Source organism: Leopardus geoffroyi, chromosome B4, assembly GCF_018350155.1.
Source record: "Leopardus geoffroyi isolate Oge1 chromosome B4, O.geoffroyi_Oge1_pat1.0, whole genome shotgun sequence".
In the NCBI taxonomy this organism is placed as follows: Eukaryota; Metazoa; Chordata; class Mammalia; order Carnivora; family Felidae; genus Leopardus; species Leopardus geoffroyi.
Window position 1 is genome coordinate 130,724,872 of NC_059341.1, and position 19,884 is coordinate 130,744,755.

The 19,884-nt window shown below is 45.0% G+C and overlaps 1 protein-coding gene and 1 pseudogene across 25 annotated transcripts in view; one reads left to right on the forward strand and one right to left on the reverse strand.

Annotated features, from left to right (window-relative positions):
• RBFOX2 (RNA binding fox-1 homolog 2) overlaps positions 1-19,884 on the reverse strand; it is a 287,044-nt gene that overhangs the window by 171,370 nt on the left and 95,790 nt on the right. The gene's annotated exons all lie outside the window — the stretch shown is intronic.
• Positions 5,669-10,595, forward strand: LOC123591007 (annotated as a pseudogene).

The following is a 19,884-nucleotide window of genomic DNA, read 5'->3' on the forward strand; positions in this document are numbered from 1 at the left end:
GAGGAATGTCACCCGATCCCCACGGGGAAACGAGAGCGGGAGCATCTGCTCAGGTTTTCAACTAAATCTGTAAAATATTTCTGAACACTTGACCACCAAACTCAGAAGACTGTAACCTCTGACCTTCATGAACAAGAGAGTGCTTGTTCTTTAATGACCAGATTCCTAGTAATACAATCTAGAGGAGCGAGCAAATGCAAAGAGGCAGTTTAATATCGCTCTGGCCCCAAATTAGGAAGGAACGCTTCTGCTCTAGGTGCTTGAAATCAACACCGCCACCATCCTGCCTGCCCCCTTGCCCTTATGGCGACAGGAACCAGCCTGCTGGCCTCTCTGCTACCATTTTGCTCAAAGTCTGCCATTCCAAAAACATGACAAGACTACACAACCTCATCCCTTCCCCTGTTTCTCTCCATCCTCTTTAAGAGGAGGCCCTTCCTTTTTAAAAAGGGTATCTTATTGTGAGACGCAACCACTCCGTAATTATGTCAGCACACATGCGCAGGGCAGAGAGAAGGGAGGGTTGGGGGAGAGAGAAACCCAATACCTTGCCAAATCCATTGGGAAGTCTGCCCAAGTTATTAATCCAGGACGGGGCCACTTAACTGAATTGGTTGAGGCAATGCCCTTCAATCCTGGCTACGTTCCTTCCCCCAGGGGAGAGCACGGGAAGGGCCTATCTCCTCAAAATCTTATGACCCTGACAAGTCTTGATTCCTCAGAAACTTCTCTCCCATTTCAAGGCAATACACAAAATACTTCAGCTCTGAGCAGAGAATCAGAGAGCCAACCCCTATCCCCAATATGCTATGGGGACTCCACAGGACTGGTCACTGAAGAGCCAATGAAAACCGCATTCCCTGTGTCGTTACCTACAGCCACAACTCAACAACTCAATTTTAAGTCCCAGTAACTGACATGGGGGACGGGAACGTGCACCAAAGTAAAATCATAGAGAAAGCCTCCTACTGAAGGATGGAAACGGGAGGCCCTTGAAGTCAGTCCAGGGACAAACGTGAGCCCGCCTCATTGAGGCCCCAGGAAACAGGCCAAGGCCCATCCAAAATAACCTGGAATGGCTGGGCAGACCCATCCCTCAGGAACTGCATAGACTAGTAATGACCTGACCCAAAGGGTGAAGATTCCTCAACCTGGAGCCAAAGCAAATCAGCTTCAGGAAGTTGCAGAGGCTCCTTATGTCTCCCCTTTGTTTCTGCTCTACAATCCCAAAGCTAAACTTAATCCAAACTATGTTACGAATGCCCTTTGCTAGCACAGAGGTCTCATTTATAAATCCCAGGGAACAGAAGTGACTCAGCCCTCTTTTACAGGAATGTTCAGCAAATTAACTACTCAAGGAGGTTCTGCGTGGTTATTAAAAACACAGGCTTCAGTGTCAGGCAGGCCTGGGTTTAAATACCTGTTCCACTACTTTCCAGCTCTGTGGAACTCTCCTAAATCTCTCCAAAGCTCGGTTTCTTTATCTGTCAAATATGGCTTCCACACCTACCTCAAAGAGAAGGCTGCTGAGAATGATGGGGAACTGAGGGGGGGGGGGGGGGGTGTGTGTGTGTGTGTGTGTGTGTGTGTGTGTGTGTGTGTGCGCGCGCGCGCATATACTTAGCACAGGAAGCATTCAATAAACAGTAGTTGTCACTATGAATTATTCTCAAGGACTATAACACAACTTGTCTGAAGAAAAAACACCGCCAGCTGACAAGTGTATTAGCATCCCTGCACCTTACCCCTCAGATCGGAGACTGGTAAACAGCAGGAAAAAGCCAAGGATTACTTCATGACCATCTACTGAGCAATGTGCTGGGTGCCAGGGGAAGAGAGTGAGTGAAGGCCACAACCTCTCCCCGCGAAGGAGTTCACGCTGTGGGGAGGGCAGGACCAGGACGGAAAGGACGTGATGAGGAGAAAGGGAAGGACCGCCCGGCTTGTGTTCCGCCGTGAAAGGGTTGCTTTTGAGTCTGATCCCAGCAGTGAGGGTCACGTTGAAGGACCATGGAGGCTGGCGGGGCGCTGGAAAACGGGGTGCATTCTGGAGCTCTGTGCGCCAAGAGTGAGGGGACGGGGAGTGGGGCCACGCGCTGGGGGAGAAGTATCGTGGTCTTTTCACACTACACCAGGAACGAATTGCATCGAGCGTGGAGCAGCCATGAGCACACAATTCAGAAAGGCACCGCAAGATCACTGCTTGTAGCGCTGATGCAGCGGCACGTACATTTTTTAGCAAAGAGGAACAGGGAGCTCGAAGAATGACACTCTTTTAATCGAAAACATGAATTCTCACTGAAAACCAAGCACTGGGGAAGGCCAGAAGGGGCTGGGTTCCATCAGCCAGTGGCACCAAACCCAGAAACCAGTGCTCTGGCTCCCTCCCCGCTTACAAATTTTCATCCTCACGAGCCGGCACACGCACGCCTCAAAGCCCGCGTTGCTGATGGACTGGAGCAGGGCTAGGCCACTCCTTAGTCACGACAGCACACGTCCATCAGGAGACAGATCACACTTGGGGAAAAGCACTGAACTGGCAACAAAGGCTCCAGCCCAGAGACCCAGCTCTGCCACTAGCAAGAGCTCTAAGAACATACGACTACAGCTTTGGGTAGCCCTCTGACCTAGACTTGGTTTTCCCATCCACAGAACCAGGGCGACGGGACGACATCCAGCCCTCACATTCAAGGGGGCCCCGAGGGCCAAGCAGATGCCCCCACCCCGCATTCCTGTCTCGGCATTGTGGCAGACGTGCCACCGAAGAGCCGGGACACTGCGACACGCGATTACAATTCATTCTCTCAACTAGACTGAAAGTTCAGGCCCAGCAGAAAGTCAGCCACAAGTCAGCCACAGTTCCGTTCTGGAACACAAACTAGAAGGTGTGGGGACTTGCAGTCCTGGTCCAGATTGTTCATTTTATGAAGGTCAGGACTCCCTGTCCCTTGGACATTAAACCAGGAAAGAGAACAAAAGAAAGCAACGGGGCAACAGTCAAGTCACCTGGCACCTGGAAGGGCACATCGTTTGCTTGCAAGAGGAGCCCTCCAAACGGGACGCTCAGCAGGACAAATAGGAAGGGGCAGCTGCTAGTATTTCTGGCCAACAGATCAGGGCCTGAAAGATGGGTGTTCTCTCCACTGAACAACTCGTATGGTCAGAAATAATCTTGTTGCCAGCACGCAACAAACCGGCAGCTCTTTAGAGAGGGCTCTCTGGGGACCCAGGGCTGCGGCAACCAAGGGAAATGTACCCAGATCAGATCAGCGACGGCCGCTCCGGTTCCACGGGAGGTATTGTGGGGAACAGCGGCACCGGCCAACACACAGGATTTACACAATGAGCTCCCTGAATGCCGCACGTGTCCAGGTCAAACGAGCTGCTGCTCTGCCACGAACAACCCGGGAGGCAGATGCCACGCATCTGGGTGCATCAGGGTGGTTTTTCGCGGCAGTTGCCCATTCTCTCCATTTTAAATCCGGAGGAAGAAGTCTTATTTTTTGTCCCCTCCTCTTTACCTTTCCCTTCCCAACATAAACACGCGAAGAAGATGTGGTCTGTCCACACAATGGAATATTACTTAACAACAGAAAAGAACGAGGTACTGATGCATGCCACATCGTGGAGAAACCCTGGAAACATGCCAAGGGAAAGAAGCCAGACACAATCGGATCACATTATATGGGATCCATTTTATATGGAACATCCAGAAAAGGCACATCTGTAGAGACAGACAGTAGAGACAAGTGGTTGATTAGGGTTGGGGGGGGGGGGTGCGGTAAGAAGGATAGAGGGATTGGGACATGATGGCTTAGGGGTACACAGTTTCTTTTCGGAGTGATGACAGTGCTCTAAGATTGACCTCGGTGATGGCTGCACAACTCCGTGAACGTAACTAAGATGCCACCGAAGTGCACACTTGAAATGGATGAACTGCATAGTATCAAATTATATGCAATAAAGCTGTTCTCAAACGCCTCAAAAGAATCACCACCTCCTTTAGGAAGGGAACCGTAACGAGGGAGGTTTAACTCTCTGGCCGCCCCTTGTTTCCAAACGCCAGCCCTGGAGCCTTCCTATCAACTGCTCCTTTTGCACAGGCTGACACCTTTCCCAAGGTAACTGGGCTCGATGGCAGCTCTGCTTGGGGTCTTAAAGTCCACCCCCACTCTGTCTGGACTTTAGCGTCCTGCCTTCCACATCTAGCTTCCCTGTCCCTGAAAAGGTAGTAAACCTCCCCCACCCCTCCCAGCACACACCGCACACCCCCGCCTCCCCGCACCCCACCACCCCCGCAGGGGCAGCCGTGGCTCACAAATGACCTGTAACACCATGAAAAGGAATGAAGATAAATGATAACGTGGAAGCACAGGTTTGGGAATTGCAACAAATCTGGGCTCCGATCACAGTGCGTGACCACATGACTCTGCCTCACTCTCAGTTTCCACTTCTGCAAAATGGAGAAACACTACCTAATGCATTTAATGCACGCGGTGGTGATAAAAGTTAAATGGGAAAATCTATGTAAATGATTCATATGATGCCTGGCTCACAGAAGGTACTCAATAAATAATAACTGTTATTTATAGAAGTCTTATGCCCAGTTTTTTCATGCTGTCCTCCAGCAGGTCAGCCTCTCTATCAAAAAGGCGGCAAAAAAGGCAGGCCTTTGGTGCCATCAAACTGTTTGTCATCTTTCTCACTTTTCTAACCCATCTCACGCACAGATCCCTAGTCCATTCCTAATCCTTCTGAATTTACTTCAATTTTTTTCCCCTTTTTTTGGACTCACTTTAACTTCAAACCTCAGGCTCAGTATTGCCCCTTCAGCTCTATGCTCTCTCCTCAGCCATAATTTGTATTTACTGCCTTCCTTGTAATATGGTAAGCCACTCGCAGCACAGCACCCGGTATCCCACTCCTCCTAAAAGCCTAACTACCACAGCATCAAAACAACTTCAGATGAACTTCAGAAAAAATTAGGATGGAAACTTAAAATGGAACCCTAGGCAGCCATGAAAAATGTTGCTATAAAAATAGCTAATGGTAGGGTTGCCTGGGTGGCTCAGTCAGTTAAGCATCCAATGCTTGATTTCGCCTCAGGTCATGATCTCACGGTTCATGAGTTCGAGCCCCGTGTCAGGCTCCATGTTGATCGTACAGAACCTGCTTAGGATTCTCTCTCTCTCTCTCTCTCTCTGCCCCCTAGCCCCCAAAATAAATAAATAAACTTAAAAAATAGCTACTGGCATGAAAAGATATTTACAATAGAGTGGGAAGGAGCTGGAAGCATCCTACAAAGTCTGTACAGCATGATGACATTTTGTAAGGAAGTTTACAATGTGTGTAGATGCAAATACAGCTGCACAGAAACCAGAGTAGACCAACAAACAATGAAAAGATAAACTTACATATATTAAGACGATTTTCATTTTATTCTTTTGGCCTACTGGATCTTCTCAATTTTCCTTGACGAATGTATATTACTTTTAAGAAAAAGATTTTAGGATTTTTTTTTTTTTAATGAATTTAAACAATACAGTGTCTCTTCACTATTTTCTTTGCAGACACGGTAGCATGGCTCTGGTCAGACCAGGACTCACATCCCTAATCTACCACTTATTATATATACGAAACCTTTAGCCTTGGTGTTCTCATGTGGAAAATGGCGATGATGAAGAACACTCTAGCAGTCTTCAGGAAGTCTCAGGCCGTGGTTCTCAGCTTAAGCGTGCATCAGAGACACCTGGAGAGCCTGTTGAACCAGGAGGCTGGGTCCCCTCCCCAGACTTTCCACTTTGGTAGGTCTGAGGGAGGGGGCAGACCACGAATCTGAGGAAGTTCCCAGGTGATGCTGATGCTGCTGGTCTGGAAAACCACAGGACAAAGTCTCCTTTCAATATGCCACACAGATCCTGAGTGCTCCTTCAGGACTATCTGTTCCCCAGAGATTGAACTACATTAGAACCTGAGACTGCACATCCACCCAAAAGCCCACACTTTTACAACTTGAGTGAATTCACTCCAAGACATGGAAGGAACTGGTTTTCCACTTACGGCGGAAACAAATAATAAGTATTATGACTGCATGTAAAATACCTGACTTTAGCAAGGGACAAACGTCTGAGACTGTGGGCACGGATAAAACAGGCTGCGAGAAACAGACGCACAGTGAGTCCACTGCACGCGGCCCCGTGCCTGCCTGGGGAGCAGAGCAGAGCCTAGCCTGGGTCACAAAGCACTTGCTTTGCTCTGGGTGCCCTCTGTTGACAAAAACAGACATAGCCACTTGCTCTGCTGCTCTGTCCCTTTTTTCCTCCCACCCCAGGAGAGCCAAGAGTCCTTCAAGTGTGACTCAGGTTCGGAGGGGAAAAGGTTTCCAGTTATGAACTTTTTCCCAAGCCCCTACATAGTCAGGATATTCTTCTTCCCATGTCCCCAGTCCCCCTCACTTTGCATTTGCAGCTTATCTCCAAACAGGTTAACTAGCTCAGGATGGCAGAACAGGAAGTGTTGGTAACGTAGGTGGAATTTAAATCACGGTTGCCTTTCACTTCAGAAATGGCTAGCATTAGCACAGCGGGAATAAACTGCTTTGGTAAATACTCCCTGATACAATGTGAAACCCCGCACAATGTGTAATAATTTTAAAAATATATATACTGACTGTTGAAGTTTCTATACATGAAAACTGTCTAGTAGCACCTTCCAGACAACTAAAAGTAGAATGAGGGGCGTCTGGGTGGCTCAGTCAGTTAAGCATCCAACTTCGGCTCAGGTCATGATCTCAGTTTGTGGGTTCGAGCCCCACTTCGGGCTCTGTGCTGACAGCTCAGAGCCTGGAACCTGCTTCGGATTCTGTGTCTCCCTCTCTCTTTCCCCCTTGCCCCCTCACGTTCTGTCTCTCTCAAAAATAAATAAACATTAAAAAAAAAAAAAAAGGTAGAATCAGAGCATGTCAGAGTAGGCCAAGAGCTCAGATACTATGGTCTCCAATTTCCTCATTTATACGGGGAAACTGAAGGCCCAAAGAAGTAAAGTGACATATCCAAAGTCAAAGTTAGTGAAAAGCCAGTTTCCTGATTTCCTCATGACTCATGGTCTTCCCACTGTACCACGGTCTTTATTCAGAAACTTTTTCACGCAGGCATTACCAACAGGACGACAGCTGCTTAATTTTAGCCATGTGGTAGAGGATAAAGAAAGTAGTGAGCATGGAACAATTCCTGACAGGAGTGGGAGAGGAAAAAAATCCTACCTTTTTCGACTGCAAAATTAAGCCTTTTCTGGTATCAATACTTCCTTACTAGCAATCAGTTTTAAATGAAAGTATTCCCACTGGGTCAAAAACTGCACTTACTATCAACAAGCAGTTGTCTAAATAAGGAGTCGGCAAGCTATGGTCCATGGGCCAAATCCAGCCTGTCACTCGTTTTTGTATAACCCGCATACAGACCATGACTTACGCGGTCTTTGCATTTTTTAAATGGCGGGGGACAAACAAATCAGAAGCAGCGTATTTCAGGACGTGGAAATTACATGAAATTCAGAGCCCACAAATAAAGTTTTATTGGAACACGGCCCCATTCGTTCATTTACATGCTATCTATGGCTGCACACAAGCTACAGCAACAGAGCTGAATGGCTGCAACAGGGGCCCCAAAACCCACAACATTTGCTCTCGGATCCTTCGCAAAACCTGTGTGTCCACCCTTGTTCTGAAGTACTGATGAATGTCGTCACTGGGTCGAGGACGAAGGCCTGCGCTGTCAGTTCCTGGGGGCCCGGCCTCAGGGACGAGCTCCCCACCCCCTCTGGCAGGCGCCCCACACACGGTGAGTGCTGACACTCCCTGACACCTAGAGCTCTCCTCCAGAGACGCCGAGGGGGCCCCGTGCCAGGCTCCAGCATGGTTTTTAGTTAATATTTGTCAGCAATCCTACCCATGTTGCACATGAGGACCCAAGCCTGAGAGAGATGAAACAGCAGGCACAAACTAAAACTGTGAGCCCAGATCTGCCGGACGCTAAGGTTCTTTGATTATTCCCCAGTGGTTCTCAAACCGGGTTCCGGCCAGCCGAGGGGCCTCGGGGTCAGAGGAAGCCCAGAGGGCGGGGCTCCACGTCCTCCAAATCTTTTCTAGGAGGACCACGCCACTCACATTTTTCCCATACTGTGTCCACGTACTTCAGATGAAAAAGACTTTGCGGCTACAAAGTTTAGCCTGAAGGTCAGCGCACCTCTTCCAAACAAAAGCTATGCTCTTCTCTCTCCGCCACTTATTACCACCTTTGGCAAATCTCTCACGACCCCAGGCACCTTAATTCCCTCATCTGCCAATGGAGATTAAGATCCGGCCTCCTCCCCCCGCCTCCCCGTCCCCACACGTCCAAGATCAAATGAAAATGGACAGGAAAGTGATCTGTAAAAGATACAGGACTATAGAAATATAATACAAATTATCACCCCTCAGTATAGGGCTGGGGAGGGGAACCAGTAGGGAAATAATACCATTTCTACTGACTAAAGAAAAATCAAACATGCAAGTAAAATGTGAAAAACAACAAAAACCCCCAAACATTCAATGAAAAGTAAATAAGGAAACGACATGTTCTCAGTGGAAATAACATAAACTTTTCAATCTAACACATTTAGATTTAAAACCCAACTTTCCTCATTATCAGCTACAAAGCCTTGGACAATGACTTAAATCTCTTTGAGCCTTGGTTTCCTCACCTGCAAATGGGAGGAATAAAATAAAACTTGCTAAATGCTTCATACAGGGCTTGACACATAGTCAAAGTTTGATTCATGCTAGCTCTCTCTTCCTGGGAACCCTCACTTGTTACTCTAAAATTAAGACACACCTGCTAGAATGAATGCATGGGCTCCCCATACCAGGAAGGAAGTAACAGAATTCAGGAACTCAAAGCATCTTTAGCTTAGATGATGATTCTATGATCCACCTGATACCACAAAGCTTCAAGAGGACAGGCTGAAAGTACTCTAAGGAACAATGAAAAATCCTAAGAATAAAAGATACACAAAGTTCTACTAATTCAATAAGGATGTTTATTGAGTGGTTTAAGAGCTCTGTATGGCTCCACAAAACGGCAGATTTACATTTAAGATCCACTTGACCAAAACCATTAAACTTGTAAGAGGCACTCTCCTGCTGAAGATCAGATATCTACCTTCTTGTGTATTAATTTTTTATATAGCTCTGGCAAGGCAAAGGTAAAAAGCCTAATGAAAGCCCGAACGAAGTTTCTTTTTTTAATCTTCCACAGGAAAAAGTCCCAACAGAGTAGTGTCTATAGTTCAAGAAGGCGAAAGTTTACTGTTTAATTTATCCCTTTACCAAATTCCTACTGAGTACTTACTTTGAGCAAAGTATTTCAGAATATCAAGAAGTAAGACAGGGGTGCCTGGGTGACTCGGTTAAGCGGGCAGCTGTTGATCTCAGCTCAGGTCATGATCTCAACAGTTCATGGGATCAAATCCCGCACCAGGCTCTGCACTGACAGCACAGAGCCTGTTTGGGATTCTCTTTCTCTCTCTCTCTCTCTCTGCCCCTCCCCTGCTCACTTGCTTGCTTGCTCTCTCTCTCTCTCTCTCAAAATAAATAAATAAACAATTTAAAAAAAAAAAGGTGCTCTTCCCATAAGTGGCCTGAGGTGATCTCTGAAAATAGTTTGCTATTCACTTGACCCGGAAAACTCGACAAAATCATGCAAATTAAGAGGTGCAAATCTCCGTGTTCACTTTAAGAACACACATGAAGCTACCCAGGCCATCAAGGGTGTGCATATCCGAAAAGCCACCAAATACCTGAAAGACATCACTTTGCAGAAGCAATACGTGCCATTCTGTCGCTACTGTGGTGGAGTTGGTAGGTGTGCCCAAGGCCAAACAGTGGGGCTGGACACAAAGTCGGTGGCCCAAAAAGACTGCTGAATTTCTATTGCACCTGCTTAAAAATGCAGAGAGTAAAGCTGAATGTAAGGGTCTAGATGCAGAGTCTCTGGTCATTGAGCACATCCAGGTGAACAAAGTCCCCAAGATGAGGCAGAGAACTTGTAGGGCTCATGGGTGGATTAATCCGCCATACATGAGCTCTCCCTGCCACATTGAGATGATCCTTACAGAAAAAGAGCAGAGTGGTCCTAAACCAGAAGAGGAAGTTGCACAGAAGAAAAAGATATCCCAGAAGAAACAGAAGGGGAAAAAAGGGGTAAATTCTGCATAAAATAAATGCAAATAAAAGTAAGTAAATAAGTAAATAAGCGAATAATTTTTTAAAAAAGAAGTATGACAGGATCCTTATTCTCACAGAACATTATGGGTCATCATAAAATAATAGGCAGTGATAAAATGCTATTACAAAGTGGAAATAACGTGCCTTGGGAGCTCAGAGGACATTAAGAATCTGTTCCCAAATAAGTGCATCACGCAAGACTTAAAGGAGGAGACAGCCTTTGAAGTGGGACTTAAACAGTGGTAAAGGGGTGCATCTGGGTGGCTCAGTAGGTTTAGCGTCCAACTCTTGACTTTGGTTCAGGTCATGATCCCAGAGTCATGGGATCAAGCCCTGAATTGGGCTCTGCACTGAGCATGGAGCCTGCTTAAGATTCTCTTTCCCTCCCTCTCCCTTTCTCTCTCTCTGTCTCTCTCTTAATCTCTCTCTCAGGGCACCTGGGTGGCTCAGTCAGTTAAGCATCCACCTACTGACTTTGGCTCAGGTCACGATCTCACCTTCGTGAGTTCAAGCCCCCCACTGGACTCTGTGCTGATGGCACAGAGCCTGCTTGGGATTCTGTCTCCCTCTCTCTCTGCCCCTCCCCCCTTGCTATCTCTCTCTGAAAATAAATAAAAATAAATTTAAAAAAAAATTCTCTTTCTCCCTCTGCCCCTCTCCAACTCACGCATGTGTGCACTCGCTCTCTTATAAAAATAATTTTTTTAACTTAAAAAATTAAAAAATAAATGGTGGCAAAGGGTGGTATTTCAACACATTAAATGCCATAAGTAAAGAAATTGGAATTAAAACCCACATCTGATTTCAAAGCTACACTACCCCATCCCGTAGTGTGGCTAAAACACAGAGTACCTTACCCAACATAGAAAGAAAAAGACTGGGGCCCAATCATGGTATTCACTTAACAGTATCCCCTGAAGAGTTCTCAACAGATAAAAGCTAAACAGAATAATGCTACCCAGTGAGATGAGAGCTGTGCCTTTGTTTAAGTGTATGATTACCCAGAATTTACTGAAATTTTCTGGTGGCACAAAATTTTCTAACACAAAGATCTTAATTCCCCCGCCTTTCTAAATCAACCGTAGATCAGCTCAGCATAATGGCATAAGCTGATGCTATCAAGAAAATAAAAATATTTAATCTATAACTGAAATACATAACCACACTGGCCACCAACTATGGGGGCTTTTGCTTTATCTTATATGTAACTAGTTGGTTTCATTCTAAACCATCTGCCACGGGTTGTCTGTTGAAGAACAAAGGGTTGAGGAGCTCTACCATGTTTCTTTTTTTTTTTTTTTAATTTTTTCAAATGTTTTATTTATTTTTGAGACAGAGACAGAGCATGAGCAGGGGAGGGACAGAGAGAGAGGGAGACACAGAATCCAAAGCAGGCTCCAGGCTCTGAGCTGTCAGCACAGAGCCTGACGCGGGCCTTGAACTCACGAACCGCGAGATCATGACCTGAGCCGAAGTCAGTTGCCTAACCGACTGACCCACCCAGGCACCCCAATGTTTCTTAAAAGTAACTCACAAAATGGTAGCCAACTCTGGCTGTGAGACTATCTGCTGCTTATGCTTACTAACTACTTGGCTGCTCTAAACAACCCTAAAGAGACGAATTACCTGATTTTGAAAACCACTAACAAAGGAATTTATAAATAGTTCCAGTGATTCATAATCCTTCATTCTTTTTGAAGGCCATATTAAACTTCTCATTACAACACAGATCAATTGCCTACATACAAAGTATTAGGCCAATCTACTGGAAAGCCAAGCAGAGAAGTTATAATCCCTCCATCTGCAAAATAATAAGGATCTGGGTCAAGAGATCCAAACTGTTCTGACAGCCTAAAATCACAGCAAGCTCAAAATGAGTCCAAATAGGCAAACCATGACTGCCAGGATGTGACAAAGAAACCATGTACAGAAGAGGGGTGAGAAGACAAGCCAGCCATCATTTCCCCGCTCCCTGCTCACATCACTCATCCATCCACAGATCCAGAGCAGTATGGCTGGACTCAGAGGTAGGAAGTTACGTGATGAAAAGTCCCACTATTTCCACAAGGAAGCAGGATACGCCAACAACCACAAAATCAGACCCAGCAGAGCCCAGGGATGAGAAAAGACTTTCTAGCCTACGTGGAAAACAGAAGGTATAGGCAGTGAAACATCACATCAACCAGTAAGTCGCTCTTGACCTAGGAAATTTTTAAAAATGTAATGCTTACAAAAGTAAGTACTACCCTCCTCACTTCCACTGATGAGGACACTGAGCCTTGGAGAAGTTAAATACTTTGCTCAGTCTTCACCAAACTTCCCAAACTCCCTTGATTCGAAACTTACAGAAATGCTCAGGCAGATGGCATGTTCGAGGAGCTCAAACGATTAGAGGCGGTAAGAAAAGGTTTCATACATCCCAGTTAAATTATGACCAGGGATCTTGAAGGATACTTAGGAGTCTGCTGGGAACAGGAGAAATATTGCAAGTAAAAGGCACTAGGAAGAAATAAATATCCAGGACCGAGATGCGAAGGACTCTGAAGAGCCATGCACCATGGAAGAGATATGTGCGAGGGGCAAAGAGCGAGCACGATGGCTGTAGAGAGCCGTGGACGTCGGCGCAGTCTGGCCAGATTCCGTTCCAGTCATGACGGTCTGAGAACGGACCCCCTCTTTCTACTGATGCTTTCAAGATCCATAATGAGTTAGGTAAACAAACTTATGCAGGCTTCACTCCCCTCACACAGGCGTATTATTCTTGGAAGTAAGGTAAAGCTATGTTCCTGAGGTAGAAATTTCAAATCTACAGCCAGAATTCATTTTACATGGTGAATTAAAAAAAAAAAAAAAAAAAAAGGAGAGAGAAAGACTTAAATCAGAGACTGTAAGAACTAAATATTCCCTTATAAAAGCTTCCCTAAGGCCTCCTTCCCATAAAACTGATGAGAAAAATGATTTAATGACCCTATTACATGCCAGGAAATTTATGTATGTTATCTCTGATCCTGCAACAACCTTTCACAGTAGCTACCAGTCCTATATTATAGATGAAGAAACTGAGGCTCACAGAAGGAAAAAAACCTGCCCAAAGTCACGGAGCCTGCAATGGCAGAGCTGATAGTTAAACCCAAAGCCAGGATGCAGTCTGCGCATGCACGTGTGTGTGTATGTCTATGTGTGTGTATCCAGAGGAATTTCCATGAACCAGCCTTACACAGACGCGACAGTGTCTTGGTTAAAGAAGGAAAAAAAAGGCCAATGAACATGGCCGATCCTTCAGCATATCACGTCCCTCAGGACATGCAGAAAGCAGCATAACTGCTTGTCACTACACAAAGAGCTTTCTTGCCCAAACATGCCTGCCACCAAAAATCTGGAGAAGGCTATGTTAGCCAAACACAAAGCCACTGTAAACCTGCCAGTCCTCCTTGGAGCCATCACCAGGCCTGAACAAAGACAGTCAAATGCCTGTTTCCACCGTCTCTTTCCTAAGAGAGCTACATAGAGTTTATCCAAATTTCGCAAATAAGGTTGAAAACATAGTTTTGCTTTACTGGGGGGGGAGGGGAAAGAGTTGTCTTGCAAAATCTCACAAAGAACTTGTATCCAAAATATATAAAGAACTCTTACAACTTGTTAAGAGAATAAATGAACCAAATAAACAGTAGGCAAGAGACCTGAACACATATCTCAACAAAGAAGACATACGAATGGCTAATAAGCAAACGAGAAGGTAACTCTACATCTTTCAGTATGAGGAAATACAAACCAAAACCACAATGAGCTACCAATGCATACTCAGTATAATCAAAAAGGTAGATAAAATCAAGCCACTTTGGAAAACAGTGTAGTAGTTTCTTAAAGTGAAGCATGCGTTTACTTACCACAAAACCCAGCGACTCCACTCCTAGAAATGTGCCCAAGAGAAACTGAAACATACGTCCACACAAAGACTTCCATGCAAATGTTCATAACAGCATTATTCATAATCACCGAACTGAAAACAATCCAAATACCCATCACCTGGTAAATGGACTGACAAAATGCAGTCCATCCATACAAAACAATACTATTTAGCAACTAAAAGGAATGATATAGCGATAAACACTACAACATGGGTGAACCTCAAAAACATTATGCTAGTGACAGAAGTCGCACACAGAAGACCAGATAGGGGCGCCTGGGTGGCTCAGTCGGTTGAGCGTCCGACTTCAGCTCAGGTCATGATCTCACAGCTCATGAATTCGAGCCCCGCATCAGGCTCTGTGCTGACAGCTCAGAGCCTGGAGCCTGCTTCGGGTTCTGTGTCTCCCCCTCTCTCTGCCCCTAAGCCACTCGCATCCTGTCTCTGTCAAAAATAAACATTAAAAAAAATGTTTTTAATAAACATTTAAAATTTTGTTTAAATAAGATCATATATACATCATATGATTCCATGTACATGAAATGTCCAGAAAGGATAGGGTCAGAGAGCAGATCAGCGGTTGCCTGGGACTGAGGTGAGAGTGGGACTAACTGCAAAAAAAACTTAGGAAAATTTGGGGGCAGGGGGGATATGGCAACATTCTATAACCATACTATGGCCGTGATGGCACAGCTCTACAAACTGTATAAGACCCCTGAATAAGTATATTTACATTGAATTACTTTTATGGTATGGAAATTATATCTCAATAGTGTTTTCTAAGTTCTTACGCAATATATATGTATATATATTTTCTATACACACGTATGTATATATTTGGTAACTCCAGGGGAAATGGAAAAGTATTTATGAAAGGGAATATAATCATGTTTTATGATTTGGCTATATTTAGTCACAATAATGTAATTATTATGTAACCATAAATCGGGAATAAACACTGATTTTTCTAAATGACCTCATTAGAAGGAAGGAGACCATGTCTAAAAAACTGTTAATATCTCCTCTCCAACAGTAGGCAGCCAAAATATGATGTCTAAACTTGGTAAATCAAGAAAGAGCAGAATAAGCATGTTATTTAGACACCTGGCAGTCAGCAGCAGACGAAGTGAAATGGTCTTTCCCAGAAGGAAAAAATCTTATGAACTACGTGCAGAATGAAATGATCTAAAATGCAAGAGTAAGTCTGAAGCTGATTACATGGTTCAAGAAAAATGTTAGAACACCAGATGCTGCAGCATTTCCCAGCCCTTCATCCACTAGAGGGTGTAAGGCAACATCGCAGAAGGCCCTAATCACCGATGGGCAACCTGATGTCAGATATTGGGGAGAAGCGACCATTTTATAATGTACCTCGCATGAAGGCTGACAGTAGGGTTCTGTACAACCTAGCAGAAAGGGAAAAAAAGCGATTTCGGATGTAACTGAAGAGCAAAGCAGAAGTATTTTTCATTAGAAGGGGGGCCAGTAAGAAAATTATTATAGGTTGTGAGATACAGAAGGGGTATGAAACAATTTACTTCTAAACCAGTCATTTTAACCCAGTCTCCAGCTGGGGCGGGGGCAGGGGGCCGGGGGAATAAAATTTCTCATTCGACAAATAAGTCCTAGTTAGAACTGATATTAAAGACAGCAAATAATAAAGCCATTGCCTAGAGAGTTCTAAGGCTGCTTTTTTTGTTGCTCCTCCTAAAATTCAATTCTTCATAGCAGCCAGAATATTGTTTTTAAAAATGTATAATGAATCACGTCACTTCCCTGCCTAAAACCTTTCAAAATCGTCAACATTAAACAAGATAATTTTAATTTATGCATTCAACAAATATTTATTGATCTCCTCCTACATATCAGGCTCTGCTCTAAGCAAAGTCACAGCTTGCACAGCACATTTTAGTGGGAGAGATACACAATCAAGTATGCGCACTACATAATTTCAGATGATGGCGACAGATCTGAAGAAGGTCAGGTTGTATATCTGGATATCTATAGGCGAGTACAGTCAGGAAAGACTTCCCCGAGGAGTAAATTTTGTCCCTGTGACCTGAATGAGAAGACAGTGAGCATCTGGGCGAAGAGTACTGCGTGTCTGAAGGTAGAGGAGACAGTGGCTCCACACTGAAGCCGGAATCAAGCTTGTTCAAGAATGCCCGGCGAGGCCAAGGCCAAGTGTACATAAGAGAGCTTCAGGAGACGGAACCACAGAGGCAGGCAGTGGGCTCACGTAAGAACACTCCCTCTAGCCATACAGTGAGATGTCACTCAGCCAAAAATGGAATGCAGTACTAACATGCGCTACAACATGGATGAACCTTGAAAACATTATGCTTAGTGAAAGAAGCAAGTCACAAAAGACCAGATGTTCTATGATTCCATTTCCGTGAAATATCCAGAACAGGCAAATCCACAGAGACAGAAAGCAGATGAGTGGTTACAGGGGGATGGGGCATAGAGAAGTGACTGCTAAAGTATATGGAGTTCTTTAAGGTTGCATTTTTTTTTTTAATGTTTATTCATCTTTGACAGAGAGAGAGAGAAAGAGAGAAAGAGAAAGAGGGAGAGAGAGAGACAGAGCACAAGCAGGGGAGGGGCAGAGAGAGAGGGAGACACAGAATCCGCAGCAGGCTCCAGGCTCTGAGCTGTCAGCAGAGCCGGATGCAGGGCTTGAACTCATGAACCGCGAGATCACGAACTGAGCCGAAGTCGGACACTTAACCGACTGAGCCGCCCAGGTGCCCCTAAGGTTGCATTTTCAAGGACAACAATCATGAGAATTTTGTTTTTCAAAACTACAGATTGCAATCTATTAGCAGGCCCAGGAAATCAATTTTGCTCAATTGCTGGTCACAACCAACAATTTTTTTAATGGAATGGAAAAGAATGGAAAATGCTTACAGTACAGTAAGGGTAAGTACTATTTGGAAGACTAATTCTAAGTTACATTTGTGTGTCCGTGTGTGTGTGCGCGCGCATGCACGCACGTGCTGGGTCATGATGTAAAAAGTATTGCTTTACCAGTGGTTCCTGTCTTTAAGCTTAAAAGCAGCACCAAGCTAGAATTTGAACACTCTCCCCATGTCCTCTGTTCCAATTCTTCCCAAAGGAGGAAGAGCAGCACCATTTCTTTGGCATGAAAACAAATGAGTATGACAGAAAATGTGTTTGCTATCATCCATGGCTCCCAATCAATACCTAAAAGCCCTGAAAGTTCATTTATAAAAACCTCTACTAAAATAAAGTTCATCCCGGGGATAAAAGGAAGAAAAGGAAAGGTCATTAAATTCTTAAGAAAGAAAATGCTTTTGAAAAATAAATCCCCGGGGTGCCTGGGTGGCGCAGTCGGTTAAGCGTCCGACTTCAGCCAGGTCACGATCTCGCGGTCCGTGAGTTCGAGCCCCGCGTCGGGCTCTGGGCTGATGGCTCAGAGCCTGGAGCCTGTTTCCGATTCTGTGTCTCCCTCTCTCTCTGCCCCTCCCCTGTTCATGCTCTGTCTCTCTCTGTCCCAAAAATAAATAAACGTTGGGAAAAAAAAAAAAAATTTAAAAAAATAAAAAATAGAAAATAAAAAAAAAAGAAAAAAAAAAAGAAAAAGAAATCCCCTAGGTCATTTTTAATCTATCCTCTAAATTAAAAGTATGGCTGCCACTCCCAATTGAAATCTCTAACGGTCAAAGTCACATCTTTGAACATCTCTTTTGATACTCCCCCTTTGTTTCTGTGAATCACCTGAACATGTCCATACAGTAGCTTTTCAACAGAATTTTAGAAAATCAAAGGAAAATAATTTTAGCAAGCCACTGGCTAGCATTTTAAAAATAAGATAAAGAGCCTAACACCATGACATCAATTTTTTCTTTATATTTACAAAATACTATACAAATACAAAAAGACAAACTGTGGACCATAAGCTATTTTAGCAAATAAGGAAGAAAACTTGACAGAAATAAGTTACTCAAGGGACCTCCAAGTCACATGAAGCCTTTTCATGAGGCTACATTCCCTAATGATTCCATAATATCTTGTCACACTAGCAAGAGAACATCCCCATTCAGAGAAGAGAAAACATTGACAGAAGAACACAAAAGGGAAACAAAAGACATGGAAGCTGAAAATCCAGGGTTCAAGTCCATTTCTGCCACCTCCCCTCTATGTAACACTGGGAAATCCATTTAATAATCTCTGCACCGGGGGTTGCCTGGGTGGCTCACTCAGTTAAGCTTCTGACTCTTGACCCTGGCTCAGGTCATGATCTCATGATTATGAGATCAAGCCCATGACGGGCTCCCCACTGAGCAGAGAGGCTGGCTTGGGATTCTCTCTCTCTTGGGCCACCTGGGTGGCTCAGTTGGTTAAGCGTCAGTCTTAGGCTCAGGTCATAATTTCACAGTTCACAGGTTCAAGCCACACCATGGGCTCTGCACTAGCAATGCAGAGCCTGCTTGGGATCCTCTGTCTCCCTCTCTCTCTCTACCCCTCCCCCGCTCACATGCTTGGTCTCGCTCTCAGGACAAATAAACTTAAAAAAAAAAAGAAAGGTACTCCCTCCCTCTGCCCTTCTCCCACACATGCACAAGCACATGCTCGCTCGCTCTCAAAAAGTAAAAATACAAAAAATAATTTTTAATCTCTCCACTGGTTTTCTTATCTGTAGAGATAATAAAACCCAACCTACCTAGCAGAGCTATTGTGAAGACCAAAACTCAGCAAACATGGAAGCACACTGAAAAGTACTTTACAACGTTAGTTTTTTTAACATTTTAATACTGTCACTTCCATACCCGACTCAACACCTAAACCCAACCAAGAGTCTGTTCCCTCTCTCACCTCAAAAGCGAATGACAAGGTTTCGCTCCTGCGCGGGCTAAATGTGAGGCAATGCACTGTGCCATAATCTCAAACCCCGATCACATCAGTTAAGAGGACATTTGCTAGGGGCGCCTGGGTGGCTCAGTCGGATGAGCGCCTGACTTCGGCTCAGGTCACCATCTCGTGGTTGAGAGTTCGAGCCCCGCATTGGGCCCTGTGCTGACAGCCTAGAGCCTGCTTCCGATTCTGTGTCTCCCTCTCTCTCTGCCCCTCCCCCAATGCTCTGTCTTGCTCTGTCTCAAAAATACATACAAACATTAAAAAAGAATTTTTTTTTAAAAAGAGGACATTTGCCAGAGTTCTTAATTTTTTCTTAAGTTTATTTATTTTGAGAGAGAGAGAGAGAGAGAGAGAGAGAGAAAGACACAGAGCGAGCACACCAGTGGGGGAGGGACAGAGAGAGAGAGAGAGAGAGAGAGAGAGAGAGAGAGAGAGAGAATCCCAAGCAGGCCCTGAGCTGTCAGCACAGAGCCCGACACAGGGCTCGATCTCACAAACCGTGGGATCATGACCTGAGCCGAGATCAAGAGTCGGGCGCTAAGCCACCTGAGCCACCCAGGTGCCCCTATGGTTCTTGAATTACAGCTAAGGTGGCTACACACCTCCGCTCATCCCAGTTTGCATGGGGCTGTTTCAACATAAGCATCACTTTTCACTCTCGAGAGTGTCCCAGCTAGAATGACGACTTATACGGTCGCCCTGATGTAGCAGACGTAAAGTTGTGGCACCAAGTGATGGCGAGGGGATGGACTCGGACTCACACCGTGCTCTCCGGGAGCCCCCTGAAAGCCGTCCTAAATAAATGAACAATGTCAGCAAAAACAGTGAGCTTGCT